The following is an 11,066-nucleotide window of genomic DNA, read 5'->3' on the forward strand; positions in this document are numbered from 1 at the left end:
TGAGCCCTTTCTTTAGCTCCTTCCTAGATATCCTGTATCCCTCAAGTGCCCTAACTGAACTCTGTTTTCTCATCCTGACATGAGGCCCCTTCTTCCTCTTGACAGACATTCAACCTCGTTTGTAAACCATGGTTCCCTCACTTGCCTATTTCCTCCCTGCCTGACAGGGACATACATATCAAGGACACACAGTATTTGCTCCTTGAACAAGATCCACATCTCAATTGTGCCTATCCCTGACAGTTCCTGGTCCCATCTTATGCTCCCCAATTCTTGCCTAACCACATCGTAATTACCCTTCCCCCAGTTATAAACCTTATCCTGCGTGGTTTGCATTGGTGGTTCAGTGGTAGAATTCTCGCCTGCCACGCGGGAGGCCCGGGTTTGATTCCCGGCCAATGCATTGCAGCTCTTCCTTACTTCAATGGTAGGGAAACTACTGGAGAGAATTCTTCGAGACAGGATCTACTCCCATTTGGAAGCAAATGGACGTATTAGTGAGAGGCAGCATGGTTTTGTGAAGGGGAGGTCGTGTCTCACTAACTTGATAGAGTTTTTCGAGGAGGTCACAAAGATGATTGATGCAAGTAGGGCAGTGGATGTTGTCTACATGGACTTCAGTAAGGCCTTTGACAAGTTCCCTCATGGTAGACTAGTACTAAAGGTGAAGTCACACGGGATCAGGGGTGAGCTGGCAAGGTGGATACAGAACTGGCTAGGTCATAGAAGGCAGAGAGTAGCAATGAAAGGATGCTTTTCTAATTGGAGGGCTGTGACCAGTGGTGTTCCACAGGGATCAGTGCTGGGACCTTTGCTCTTTGTAGTATATATAAATGATTTGGAGGAAAATGTAATTGGTCTGATTAGTAAGTTTGCAGACGACACAAAGGTTGGTGGAATTGCGGATAGCGATGAGGACTGTCGGAGGATACAGCAGGATTTAGATTGTTTGGAGACTTGGGCAGAGAGATGGCAGATGGAGTTTAATCCGGACAAATGTGAGGTAATGCATTTTGGAAGGTCTAATGCAGGCAGGGAATATACAGTGAATGGTAGAACCCTCAAGAGTATTGAAAGTCAAAGAGATCTAGGAGTACAGGTACACAGGTCATTGAAAGGGGCAACACAGGTGGAGAAGGTAGTCAAGAAGGCATACGGCATGCTTGTCTTCATTGGCCAGGGCATTGAGTATAAGAATTGGCAAGTCATGTTGCAGCTGTATAGAACCTTAGTTAGGCCACACTTGGAGTATAGTGTTCAATTCTGGTCGCCACACTACCAGAAGGATGTGGAGGCTTTAGAGAGGGTGCAGAAGAGATTTACCAGAATGTTGCCTGGTATGGAGGGCATTAGCTATGAGGAGCGGATGAATAAACTCGGTTTGTTCTCACTGGAACGAAGGAGGTTGAGGGGAGACCTGATAGAGGTATACAAAATTATGAGGGGCATAGACAGAGTGGATAGTCAGAGGCTTTTCCCAAGGGTAGAGGGGTCAATTACTAGGGGGCATAGGTTTAAGGTGAGAGGGGCAAGGTTTAGAGTAGATGTACGAGGCAAGTTTTTTACGCAGAGGTTAGTGGGTGCCTGGAACTCGCTACCGGAGGAGGTGGTGGAAGCAGGGACGATAGTGACATTTAAGGGGCATCTTGACAAATACATGAATAGGATGGGAATAGAGGGATACGGACTCAGGAACTGTAGAAGATTGTAGTTTAGTCGGGCAGCATGGTCGGCACGGGCTTGGAGGGCCGAAGGGCCTGTTCCTGTGCTGTACATTTCTTTGTTCTTTGTTTGTTCTTTGTATGTTCCTATCCCTCTCCATTGCTATCGTGAAAGTCACCGCATTGTGGTCACTATCTTCAAAGTGCTCTCCCACAACCAAATCTAACACTTCGCCCGGTTCATTACCCAGTACCAAATCCAATGTGGCCCCGCCTCTTGTCGGTCTATCCACATATTGTGTGAGGAAACCCTCCTGCACACACTGGATAAAAACACCCCATCCAATCTATTCGAATTATAGTTGTTCCAATCAATATTTGGAAAGTTAAAATCACCCATAACAACTACCCTGTGACTACCGCACCTATCTAAAATCTGCATTGCAATCTATCCTCCACGTCTCTGTCACTGTTTGGGGGCCTATAGAAAACTCCTAACAAAGTGACCACTCCTTTCCTATTTCCAACTTCAGCCCACACTACCTCAGTAGACAGATCCCCCTCAAACTGCCTTTCTGCAGCCATTATACTATCCTTGATTAACAATGCTACTCCACCACCTCTTTTACCACCTTCCCTAATCTTACAGAAACATCTAAACCCCGGAACCTCCAACAACCATTCCTGCCCCTGTTCTATCCATGTCTCCGTAATGGCCACAACATTGTAGTCCCAGGTACTAATCCATGCTTCAAGCTCACCAACCTTATTCCTGATGATCCTCGCATTGAAATAGACACACTTCAAACCACCTTCATGTCTGCAGGTCCACTCTTGTGACCTTGGTACCTTCCTCAGTACTGCACTACCCTCAACTTCCTGAACTCCAGCAACGCTATCTCCTGGACTACAAATTAGTTTCCCATTTCCCTGACAAATTAGTTTAAACCCCCCCGAAGAGCAGTAGCAAATTTCCCTCCCAGGACATTGGTGCCCCTCTGGTTCATGTGTAACCCATCCTGTTTATACAGGCTCCACCTTCCCCAGAATGTGCTCCAATTATTCAAGTAGCTGAAACCCTCTCTCCTACACCATCCCTGTAGCCACGTGTTTAACTGCACTCTCTCCCTGTTCCTCACCTCGCTAGCACGTGGCACTAGCTAGCGAGGTGAGGAACAGGGAGAGGCTATGTTAAGTAACCCCTACTTAACATTTTTTGGACACTAAGGGCAATCCAGCAAGGGCCAATCCACCTAACCCGCACATCTTTGGACAGTGGGAGGAAACCGGAGCACCCGGAGGAAACTCACGCAGACACGGGGAGAAGGTGCAGAGCTCCGCACAGACAGTGACCCAGCCGGGAATCGAACCTGGGACCCTGGAGCTGTGAAGCAACTGTGCTAACCACTATGCTACCGTGCTGCCCCCTGTGCTGACATTATTTGCAATGTCATTCTTTCTTAGCATTGATGGCCCCATCCCAGCATTTATTGTTCATCCTTATCTGTCCTTGAATTAAATGGCTTGCTGGGCTACTTCAGAGGGCAGCTTAGAGTCAACCACATTGGTGTGGATCTTTCTTTTGCTCATTTATGAGACGTGGATGTCACTGGCTGGGCCAGCGTTTGTTGTCCATCATTTAGAGAGGCAAGGACTGATTCGGGGCAGTCAGCATGGCTTTGTGCGTGGAAAATCATGTCTCACAAATTTGATTGAGTTTTTTGAGGGAGTGACCAAGAAGGTAGATGAGGGTAGTGCAGTAGACGTTGTCTACATGGACTTTAGCAAAGCCTTTGACAAGGTACCGCATGGTAGGTTGTTGCAGAAGGTTAAAGCTCACGGGATCCAGGGTGAGGTTGCCAATTGGATTCAAAATTGGCTGGACGACAGAAGGCAGAGGGTGGTTGTAGAGGGTTGTTTTTCAAACTGGAGGCCTGTGACCAGTGGTGTGCCTCAGGGATCGGTGCTGGGTCCACTGTTATTTGTGATTTATATTAATGATTTGGATGAGAATTTAGGAGGCATGGTTAGTAAGTTTGCAGATGACACCAAGATTGGTGGCACAGTGGATAGTGAAGAAGGTTATCTAGGATTGCAACGGGATCTTGATCAATTAGGCCAGTGGGCCGACGAATGGCAGATGGAGTTTAATTTAGATAAATGTGAGGTGATGCATTTTGGCAGATCGAATCAGGCCAGGACCTACTCAGTTAATGGTATGGCGTTGGGGAGAGTTATAGAACAAAGAGATCTAGGAGTACAGGTTCATAGCTCCTTGAAGGTGGAGTCGCAGGTGGACAGGGTGGTGAAGAAGGCATTCGGCATGCTTGGTTTCATTGGTCAGAACATTGAATATAGGAGTTGGGACGTCTTGTTGAAGTTGTACAAGACATTGGTACGGCCACACTTGGAATACTGTGTGCAGTTCTGGTCACCCTATTATATAAAGGATATTATTAAACTAGAAAGAGTGCAGAAAAGATTTACTAGGATGTTGCCGGGACTTGATGGTTTGAGTTATAAGGAGAGGCTGGATAGACTGGGACTTTTTTCCCTGGAGCGTAGGAGGCTTAGGGGTGATCTTATAGAGGTCTATAAAATAATGAGGGGCATAGATAAGGTAGATAGTCAACATCTTTTTCCAAAGGTAGGGGAGTCTAAAACTAGAGGGCATAGGTTTAAGGTGAGAGGGGAGAGATTCAGAAGGGCCCAGAGGGGCAATTTCTTCACTCAGAGGGTAGTGAGTGTCTGGAATGGGCTGCCAGAGGTAGTAGTAGAAGCGGGTACAATTGTGTCTTTCAAAAAGCATTTAGATGGTTACATGGGTAAGATGGGTATAGAGGGTTATGGGCCAAGTGCGGGCAACTGGGACTAGCTTAATGGTAAAAAAACTGGGCGGCATGGGCTGGTTGGGCCGAAGGGCCTGTTTCCATGCTGTAAACTTCTATGATTCTATGATTCTTCTTCTATCTCTAATTACCCTTGATCTGAGTGACTTGCTAGGCCAGAGGGCAGTTAGGAGTCAACCACATTGGTGTGGATCTGTAACCACATGAAGGCCTGACTGGGAAAGGATGACAGATTTCCTTCCCTAAAAGGACAATATTGAACCAGAGGTTTTTACGACAATCGACTATGGTTTTGTGGTCATCTTTAGGCTTTTAATTTCAGATATATAATGGCAGATGATTTGATATAGATGAGAGTAAAATTTACCTCACTGTCATTACCCACTTTTTGATTTCAATGTTCAACTTTCTTTCTATAAAATCCAATTACCATGAGAGAGGAAACAATCTGACTGTCTGTCATTTTTCGCTTTCATCCTCCTTGTCGATCCCTCTGTCTCACACGTATAAGCGATGAGCTAATCATTAACAAAACAAAGACGGAAAAGCAGAGAGCGGGTAAGAACCAGAGAGATGAGAGGGCCGGGGACAGAATCGAGTGAATGGATGAATAGGCCACAGTAAAGGTAGGGTGTGAGCAGGAGGTTAGAGAGAGGGTGAGGTGTGGATGTGAGGGAGAAGAGGTTAATGGTCAATAGATGGGGATGGACAAGGAGTTGACGAGCGAGGGTGGATGAAGGAAAAGACTAACAACCTAAGAAATCGGGTTCTGCTGTCCCTCGGGCAGCTTTACTGGAGGGACACCAGCAATAATCCATCAGCACGCTTTTCCGTTAAGAGTCAGGTGTTTGAGAGTCAGTAAGGTAATAATGATACATTTTTCCAGAGTATCTCCAACTCTTTTACTGTAATTTTGGCAGCGAAAGAGGTGAAAATGGATCCATAAATGGAGAAAAAAATACAAAACATTTCAAAATGAACTCCAAAAACGATCTAAATAATCTGATAAAATAATTTAAAATGTACCTGTACAGAAATCAATGTGGCCAAACTGGAAGAAACTGTTCAAGATCGGTCCACGGCCCCTCTGTGGCCAAGGTTTTGCAGTTGATTATTGTGACAGGTTTACATAGAAAAAAACATTGTAAGTGTGGACGGTATTAGAGTATAATGGTGAAAATTTGACACAGGACTGTGATAAAGATTTAACAACATGAGTGCAGGAAACGCATACAAAAATAAAGGGGGGGATTTTAACCCCTTCCTCCACCCTCCGGAAATGAAGAAGGGGGCAGTGTAATGGAACAGGGGAATTCGCCTTAGATCTCTGCTTTGCTTCTTGTCATTTTATATTGCAACGCCAAACAAATGACACACAAACATTTACCTCCTGCCACCCAAAATCCCACACCTGCCCACCAACTGCATCAGTTGTATTGATAAGTTTGGGCCAAAGACCTCGCTAGCACATGGCACTGGCAGCAAACCAGAGATGACATAAGAATATAAGAACTAGGAGCAGGAGTAGACCATCTGGCCCCTCGAGCCTGCTCCGCCATTCAATGAGATCATGGCTGATCTTTTGTGGACTCAGCTCCACTTTCCGGCCCGAGCACCATAACCCTTAATCCCTTTATTCTTCAAAAAACTATCTATCTTTTCTCAAAAACATTTAATGAAGGAGCCTCAACTGCTTCACTGGGCAAGGAATTCCATAGATTCACAACCCTTTGGGTGAGGAAGTTCCTCCTAAGCTCAGTCCCATATCTACTTGACCTTATTTTGAGGCTATGCCCCCTAGTTCTGCTTTCACCCGCCAGTGGAAACAATCTGCCCGCATCTATCCTATCTATTCCCTTCATAATTTTATATGTTTCTCTAAGATCCCCCCTCATCCTTCTAAATTCCAACGAGTACAGTCCCAGTCTACTTAACCTCTCCTCGTAATCCAACCCCTTCAGCTCTGGGATTAAACTAGTGAATCTCCTCTGCACATCCTCCAGTGCCAGTACGTCCTTTCTCAGGTAAGGAGACCAAAACTGAACACAATACTGCAGGTGTGGCCTCACTAACACCTTATACAATTGCAGCATAACCTCCCTAGTCTTAAACTCCACCCCTCTAGCAATGAAGGACAAAATTCCATTTGCCTTCTTAAGCACCTGTTGCACCTGTAAATCAACTTTGTGCGACTCATGCACTAGCACACCCAGGTCTCTCTGCACAGCAGCATGTTTTCATATTTTAGCATTTAAATAATAATCCATTTTGCTGTAATTCCTACCAAAATGGATAACCTCACATTTGTTAACATTGTATTCCATCTGCCAGACCCGAGTCCATTCACTTAACCTATCCAAATCCCTCTGCAGACTTCCAGTATCCTCTGCACTTTTTGCTTTACCACTCATCTTAGTGTCGTCTGCAAACTTGGACACATGGCCCTTGGTCCCCAACTCCAAATCATCTATGTAAATTGTGAACAATTGTGGGCCCAACACTGATCCCTGAGGGACACCACTAGCTACTGATTGCCAACCAGAGAAACACCCATTAATCCCCACTCTTTGCTTTCTATTAATTAACCAATCCTCTATCCATGCTACTACTTTACCCTTAATGCCTTTTATCTTTCTCTTCTGCAGCAACCTTTTGTGTGGCACCTTGTCAAAGGCTTTCTGGAAATCCAGATATACCACATCCATTGGCTCCCCATTATCTACCGCACTGGAAATATCCTCAAAAAATTCCACTAAATTAGTTCGGCACGGCCTGCCCTTTATGAACCCATGCTGCGTCTGCCCAATGGGACAATTTCCATCCAGATGCCTCGCTATTTCTTCCTTGATGATAGATTCCAGCATCTTCCCTACTACCGAAGTTAAGCTAACTGGCCTATAATGATCTACTTTCTGCCTACGTCCTTTTTTAAACAGTGCTGTCACATTTGCTAATTTCCAATCCGCCGGGACCACCCCAGAGTCTAGTGGATTTTGGGAAATTATCACTAGTGCATTTGCAATTTCCCTAGCCATCTCTTTTAGCACTTTGGGATGCATTCCATCAGAGCCAGGAGACCTGTCGACCTTTAGCCCCATTAGCTTGCCCATCACCACCTCCTTAGTGATAATAATCATCTCAAGGTCCTCACCTGTCATTGCCTCATTTGAAATGAAATGAAATGAAAATCGTTTATTGTCACAAGTAGGCTTCAAATGAAGTTACTGTGAAAAGCCCCTAGTCGCCACATTCCGGCGCCTGTTCGGGGAGGCTGGTACGGGAATTGAACCGTGCTGCTGGCCTGCCTTGGTCGGCTTTCAAAGCCATGATTTAGCCCTGTGCTAAACCAGCCCCCATCAGTCACTGGCATATTATTTGTGTCTTCCACTGTGAAGACCGACCCAAAAAACCTGTTCAGTTCCTCAGCCATTTCCTCATCTCCCATTATTAAATCTCCCTTCTCATCCTCTAAAGGACCAATATTTACCTTAGCCACTCTTTTTTGTTTTGTATATTTGTAGAAACTTTTACGATCTGTTTTTATATTCTGAGCAAGTTTACTCTCATAATCTATGTTTCTCTTCTTTATAGCTTTTTTAGTAGCTTTCTGTTGCCCCCTAAAGATTTCCCAGTCCTCTAGTCTCCCACTAATCTTTGCCACTTTGTATGCTTTTTCCTTCAATTTGATACTCTCCCTTATTTCCTTAGATATTCACGGTCGATTTTCCCTCTTTCTACCGTCCTTCCTTTTTGTTGGTATAAACCTTTGCTGAGCACTGTGAAAAATCGCTTGGAAGGTTCCCCACTGTTCCTCAACTGTTTTACCATAAAGTCTTTGTTCCCAGTCTACCTTAGCTAGCTCTGTTTAAGCACAAAACACTAGTGTTTGATTTTACCTTCTCACTCTCCATCTGTATTTTAAAAACATATTGTGATCGCTCCTTTCGAGAGGATCCCTAACTATGAGATCATTAATCAATCCTGTCTCATTACACAGGCCAGATTTAAGACCGCTTGTTCCCTCGTAGGTTCCATTACATACTGTTCTAGGAAACTATCGCGGATACATACTTTAAACTCCTCCTCAAGGCTGCCTTGACTGATCTGGCTAAACCAATCGACATGTAGATTAAAATCCCCCATGATAACTACTGTACCATTTCTACATGCATCCGTTATTGCTTTGTTTATTGCCTGCCCCACCATAATGTTACTATTTGGTGGCCTACAGACTACTCCTATCAGTGACTTTTTTGCCTTACTATTCCTGATTTCCACCCAAATGGATTCAACCTTATCCTCCATAACACCGATGTCATCCCTTACTATTGCCCGGATGTCATCCTTAAATAACAGAGCTACACCACCATGAAAACACGGTCTGTCCTGGCTCTCAGCTTCCACCCTAGCTCTCTGAATTCCTGTTTTACATCCCCGTCCCTTTTCCTACCTATGTCGTTAGTACCGATGTGTACCACGACTTGTGGCTAATCCCCCTCCCCCCTAAGGATCCTGAAAACATGGTCAGAGACGTCACGGACCTTGGCACCCGGGAGGCAACACACCAACCGTGAGCCTCTATCGTTGCCACAGAACCGACTATCTGTACCTCTAACAATAGAGTCTCCAATAACTCCTGCTCTCCTGCTCTCCCCTCTTCCCTTCTGAGCCACAGGGACAGACTCAGTGCCAGAGACCTGGTCACGGTGGCTTACCTCTGTTATGTCGTCCCCCCCGTCCCCCCCAACAACAGTACCCAAAATGGTATACCTATTATTGAGGGGAACACCGCAGGGGATCCCTGCACTGACTGCTTCTTCCCCCTCCTTTTTAACGTCACCCAGCTACCTTCATTCTTAGGAGTAACTACATCCCTGTAACTTCTATCTATAACCAACTCTGCTTCCCAAATGATCCTCAGTTCATCCAGCTCCAGTTCTCTAATACGGTCTTTGAGGAGCTGGAGGTGGGTGAACTCAGCAGGGCCACTGACTCAGCAGGGCTTTGAGGAGCCGCAGGTGAACTCAGCAGGGTCACTGACGGTGTCCCTCACCTCGAACATCCTGAAGGAGGAACATTGCACTGCCCTCTCTGCCATCCCTTCCATTTATCCACTTGACAATTACAGAAAGAACAAAAAAGCTTACCTAATCTTCACACTCCTTGCAGGTTAAAGGTGGTGGAAGGGTGGAGAGAGGAAAAGGAAAGAAATCTGCCAGAAATGTGCTTAGACCTATATACCATCACTGCAGCCATGAGTGAGATCTAGCAGTGGCTGGGTGAGAGGGAAATGGGACACCTCAATCTCCGTCCAGATGCCCTTTCTCCTCGCAGCGTCGGGGGGTCAGGGGACCCCTCTGCACCCAGAGGGATGAAAAGCTTTGGCCAGACACGTTGGGGCCATCCACATAGGATACTCCATTGGTGTCTAGCCACTCCAAACACCTTCTCCCTGTGGCCTCATCCACTCAGGTTAGGCCAAGGAGAGTACATCTGACCCAGTGCTGGAAACAATCAGCAGGCCGGGACACTCCAGACCTTGGGCCTCCAGATGATACATACCATGGTCATCTCAGATAACAGGACATAGCAGTTAGCAGGCTGCCTCCACCTCTGCTGTGGAACCACCCAGAGGTTACACTAGGGTAAGAATAATTAAGAAGTACAGAGGGTACAATGTTAGCACAGGTATTCACTCATTATACATTGTACATATGTAAATATATTTTGATTTTCAGCCTCAAAGTCTCTGCAAGTGAAAGGCTCTTCTGTTCCTAACCTCAGTCCAAGATGATCCTTCTAACATATCACCCCTCCTGACAGTTGTAACTGTTTTGCTGATCGAAGTTGCCATCCCCTTCCTTTTTATTCCCCTCTCTGTCTTGTGTGAAAACCCTGTGACCAGGAATCAGCCAAGTGAGCATTCCCTGAACAGATTTTAATGCAATTATATCCTTTTGCAAGTACAAAGGCCAAAACTGTACACAACACTCCAAGTGTAGTATTAGTAAGACTCTGTACAGGTATAGCTACACTTCTCTACATTTGTATTCCATTCCCCTTGCAATAAACAGCAACATTCCACTTTCTTTCCCAGTCACTTGCTGTACCTGAACACTGACATTCATGTACAGTATATCCCAATCCCCCTGTACCACAGAGTTCTGCCAACCCTCTCACACTCTTCATTTAAATGATATGCCGTTTCCCTATTCTTACTGCTGAGGTAAACAAGTTCAAATTTTCACACACCTTCATTTTCCCAATTTCTGCCCACTTATGGAACTTATCAAAAATCCCTTTGTACACTATTTATGTTCATAAGACCATAAGACATACGAACAGAATTAGGCCACTCGGCCCATCGAGTCTGCTCCGCCATTCAGTCATGGCTGATAATTTCTCATCCCCATTCTCCCCATAACCCCTGATCCCCTTATTAATCAAGAACCTATCTATCTCTGTCTGAAAGACACTCAGTGATTTGGCCTCCACAGCCTTCTGCAGCAAAGAGCTCCACAGATTCACCACCCTCTGGCTGAAGACATTCCTCTTC

The 11,066-nt window shown here is 45.5% G+C and overlaps 1 non-coding gene across 1 annotated transcript; it reads left to right on the forward strand.

Annotated features, from left to right (window-relative positions):
• The first annotated feature begins 332 nt into the window (after window positions 1–332).
• On the forward strand, window positions 333–403 carry trnag-gcc (transfer RNA glycine (anticodon GCC)). Its single transcript has one exon. It is a non-coding gene; the product is annotated as a tRNA-Gly (tRNA).
• The last annotated feature ends 10,663 nt before the right edge of the window (window positions 404–11,066 follow it).

This window comes from Scyliorhinus torazame, chromosome 3, assembly GCF_047496885.1.
Source record: "Scyliorhinus torazame isolate Kashiwa2021f chromosome 3, sScyTor2.1, whole genome shotgun sequence".
Taxonomy (NCBI): domain Eukaryota; kingdom Metazoa; phylum Chordata; class Chondrichthyes; order Carcharhiniformes; family Scyliorhinidae; genus Scyliorhinus; species Scyliorhinus torazame.